The sequence below is a fragment of the Taudactylus pleione genome, unplaced genomic scaffold (genome assembly GCF_031769625.1).
Source record: "Taudactylus pleione unplaced genomic scaffold, aTauple2 ptg001187l, whole genome shotgun sequence".
Classification (NCBI taxonomy): Eukaryota; Metazoa; Chordata; class Amphibia; order Anura; family Myobatrachidae; genus Taudactylus; species Taudactylus pleione.
Genome location: NW_028285588.1, coordinates 828,724 through 833,472, shown reverse-complemented (window position 1 = coordinate 833,472; position 4,749 = coordinate 828,724). Strand labels below are relative to the sequence as shown.

General features: G+C 42.1%; 1 pseudogene; it reads left to right on the top strand.

Annotated features, from left to right (window-relative positions):
* Positions 1-2,423: 2,423 nt before the first annotated feature.
* Positions 2,424-3,077, top strand: LOC148451058 (Y-box-binding protein 1 pseudogene; annotated as a pseudogene).
* Positions 3,078-4,749: the final 1,672 nt, after the last annotated feature.

The window sequence follows — 4,749 nt, the reverse complement described above, 5'->3', positions numbered from 1 at the left end:
CAGTATACATGTCACAGCAGCACACCATTCAGCTACAGTCACAAGCACATTCTGCAGGAGACACATAGTAGTGACTTTCCCTTCTCTTGGTGAGACAGCTGCAGCACCCAGACACATGTACTAACCCATAACCTCACCTGGACTAGTATAGGGGAGCTGACAATCCCCATCGTATATTACCATCAACATCTCCCTTATGAGGTGCAGTGACTTATTCTTACAGTCAAACGTCCTGAGGTAATTGCCCTGGCAAGCTGTCAGATTTTGTCATAGAATAGAAGTGCTCAGATTTGCAGCTCTTCCAGGTAACTGAGAACTCAGCCCATATAAGTTGATTGCCTGAAACGGGGACTAATCAGAGCAATGAACATTTAATAACCCAAGCTATTAGAGTTTTAGCTGCACCAGGAGGGAAAACAACCCTAATTAGTCTTCAGACTGCAGCTAAAAAGTATTAGCACTTCCCAAGTACTGTTTAAACTTTTTGGATCCTAAGACATTAATGGACTTAGTAAATTGCTATAGACACAGAACTGAGGTTTCCCCTGCAGTGACTGTACAGTTAAGGAATTCTGAAGGGGTTCAGTGCCCATCACTTAAATCGTTTAAACAGCAGGGAAATAAGTTGCTAACAAACCCAGGTTTGCACCATACAAGGACCCAACATAGCAACAACAGTCTTGCTACAGCCAAGATTCAGCATCAGTTTACAGCCTTGTTTAAGGAATTAAATTATTATCTACCTATGTGCCCCAACTTAATTGTGTCTGGCCAGAACACACCAATTTTCATTATAACACTGTAGTGTGTTACTAGTACTTCGCTTAGGTAAAATTCAAGTTAATGCAGAAGGATACTTACTTATGATTTAGGAAAGTATTTATGTTATAACTAGTGTATCTAATGTGAACTACCAATTCAATTTGCACCTACAGTAAATGCACTGAAGAAGTTCCAGTTTAATAAATATTTTGTTTCTATTTGTAACTGTGTGTGTTATATAAGTGTGAAAAGTTTGCCTTCAAATACTGTTGTATTGTGAAAACCCATCTATGTTAAACTTAATGTATTGTTCCATTGGAGAACTAAATTGTTCTTGAAAAGTAAAGAAGATTCCTCTTTAAAAATGAAGTGTTGGTTATTGTGCTGAGGACCATACCATACTCCTTACCTCTCAGTTTGAACTGAAAGAAACAAGAGGAAACAACAGTGCAAAGGAATACACCCTTAACAGGTAACATACGTTAAAAATTGTGATTTAACCATCTACCCCACCTGACGGGTTATCACACTTGCCGTCAACGAACAGGATTGGCTACAGAGTCCAAAACAGGTAATCCACCATTTCAAGGCAAGTTGTCACAACCAGAACAGCAAACAGCCGACCAAGCAGGTAAAGGAGATGGAGTGAACAAAGGTAGTTCCACAATGTTGACGACATCACTAATTACCATGCCATACTACTTCGGGGCTCCATGGCTGCCATCTTATTCTGGAGATGCATGTACTCCTGGTACCAGTGCGTTCAAGGAATTCAAGTCACAGCTCCAGTCAATGTTTCACTTATACCCACTCAGCGATCCACAGAAGGTGGAATATTGATTGTACAGTTAAAAGGTCTTGCTCTATGGGAAGTTAGCTCATGGCCTGATGGACACAGTGGAATTGTTGAAGATATCTTCGAAAAACTGTTCACTATTTTTGATTCGCGAACCGTGTCTGAACAAAAATTGCAGTTCTATGCGAGGAAGCAACAGCCCCATGAATCATTAAGAGAATTTGCTCTCAGCTTATAAGAATCACTCCAAGCAATACAGAACTATGACCCCAATGAAATCCAGCAAGAGGACAAAACACTGACCAACCAATTTGTTGAAGGGGCTCTCGGTGAGGTGGTGCACACTCAATTGCGTATGATGAGATTACAGAATCCAACTGGCCCTTTTCTTGAATTTAAAGAGACCGCTATTAAGATCCTGGGACTACACGCCATTCTTTCACCGGCAGAATGTCCACAGACCAGAGATCCTGATAATGTTAGCTTTAAAGGAAGACAAGACTCCATGGAACCTAAGGAGTCAACTGTGCAACAGGCTCAAATGTCCTCCTGTCCTGACCCGATTTTGGTGTTAAAAGGTCAGATTGCAGAGCTCATTCAAGGTCTCACTGTGCCAGGAGCTGAAATATATAAAAGAAGAACAGGCTTCATCTAGACAGGAAGAATGGCATTCTGATTGTGGACCACAATATAACCTTGGATGGAAAACTGCCAGTGATTCTAGAAGTCAATTTCCCGACCAGTTTGATGTGCAGGGAAGGCCGATATCTTGACGCTGTAACCAAAGCAGACACATGGAATGCAATTGCTATAAAGAAAATGTAATCTTATAAGTCCTGAGGTCGAGGACCAGCCCTCAGGAAGAATGGAGAGAATAAGTCCACCCTTGGAGGTAGGGCAACCCAGAAGTGTGAGTCGCAACCCAATAGTGCAGAACCAAATCAAAATTGTCAGCACGCCATCTGCAGGTGATGTTACATCAGCCATCGCAAGAAGAGATTTGGGCAAAGTTGTATGGTTCCACGTGCGACGCGGCTATGGGTTCATAAGACATGATGACACCAAGAGAGATATTTTTGTTCACTATACAGCCATCCAAAAGAACAACCCAATAAAGTATCTCTGCAGCCTGGGAGAATGGGAGACTGTAGAGTTTGATGTAGTCAATGGAGATAAAGGTCTGCAAGCAGCTAATGTCACTGGTCCTGGTGGTGTTCCAGTTCAAGACAGCAGGTATGCAGCATATCGCAAGCATTATTGGCACTATTCACATCACCGACGTCCTCCACGTAATAACCATCATAACTATCAATACCATAGAGATGGAAAGGACTCTGAAGAAGTTGAAAGTGCATCAAGTAGCGCTAATCTACAACAACCTTACCAAAGGTGTCGGTACCCATCATACCCTCTAAGGAGATCATATGGATGCAGACAACCAAATTCCTATGATACCAATTCCAGTATGGTCCACCCTCACAAACCAAGGGTGTGTACCGCTGTGTCTGGAAGACAGTGAAAGGGTTGTCAGAAAACTGTTATGCAAGAGTTTACATATGCTGTTCCCGAGGAACCTTGTATTGTAGCCAAAAAGCCTATAATGGCTGTTCTAGCGCAGTATGGGGTCCCAGAGGATGAATATATGATTATGGATTCAAGTGAAGTTTCACGAATTCTGCGAAGAGCATCAGGACCCACAAAAAAAAAAAAAATAATTAAAAGAGGTACAAAGCTATTTGTCCTCATTAGATATAAACATTAGAGTACTTTAAAGTGAATAAGATGTAACTCATTCCATATGTTACTGATAAAATAATTTATATTGAATTCATATAGTATCTGTAAATAGTGAATGGCCATATTGTTTAATTAAGATTGTACAGTGCATTTTTCCTGGTGGTCCAATGCGTGAGGACACGCATGTTTTTAGCGGGGAAGTAGGTGGTACCCCAGAACCTGGGTGTACCCCATGTTGAGAGTGCTCACATGTATCTATACAAAATTGTATTTTTTTTTTTTACAATATTCCAATGTATGGAAACGTTTGTCAGGTTTGGGGCAGTAGAATCCCCTACTGAGGGGTTGTGGTCTAGATTGGGAAGAACTCGGGGTGAGTGGCCTGGATACAAGAGTTCCTCGTCCACGGACCTTGGACGTTGGAGAGACCTGGTCAGTGGTGCAGAATCTAACCTGCAGGGAGGTGTTCGCCAGTGACCCCTCCAATCGGGATATGGGCTTAGCTGCACCCTGCAGGCAGTCGCGGTCCTTTGACCAGGTATCCAAGATCCGTGGGAATGGAGGCTCAAGATATCAATGACCAAGGGGAAGTGCCTAACCAAGGCAGTTACACTAGGAGTACACTGAGAGCTGATACTTGAAAGTTTTCCAGGAAAAAAGTACTGATGCACTTTAGCACAACTGGTAGACTAGAGCGGTACACTGGAAGTGACACTTGAGAAAACACTGGTAGTGACGTGTGGACTCACTTTGTACTGCGGGGTGGAACACAAGGGAAATACTAGTAGAGGAGTGCTGTTGCACTTAAGCACCATGAGTAGACACTCAGAGGATACACAGGGAATGGCATGTGGAGGCACTTTGCCACACGGAGTGGCACTGGTAATATACACAGGCTGAGAAGTATTGTACTATAGCTCACAGGAGACACTGGTAACTAAATGCACAGGCAGGGTTGTTTGTTGCACTGCTGCTCACTGGAAAATACTGTCAGAAATACACAGGCTGAAATGTTATAGCACTGTCACTGAAAGGAAAGCTCTCAGGCTGGGATGAAATTGGCACTGCTGCTCACAGGGAACGCTTGTAACTTAATAGACAAAACACAATCGGGGCGCTATACTGACAAGGGAGGATAAAATAATGATAATAAAGTAATGATGATACCGATCAATTCACAGGACCTACTTCTTTAAAGAAAATACAAAGGTAAATCAGAGAGGTCTCAGGTGACTGCTGCTGCCGATCGAGGAGCTGACCCTCAAAATGTATCATAAAGAAAAACGCAAAAATGGAAGCGCTGTTCCTGAGGCTCCTCAATAATGAGTGTAATAATATCTACTATCGATGTTTAAATTAACACAATAGATAGGAATGAGCTGGTAATAGATGGACAATACCATGACCAAATAGTAAAAACTTTTATAAAGAGAAATATTAAAAAACACAGATAA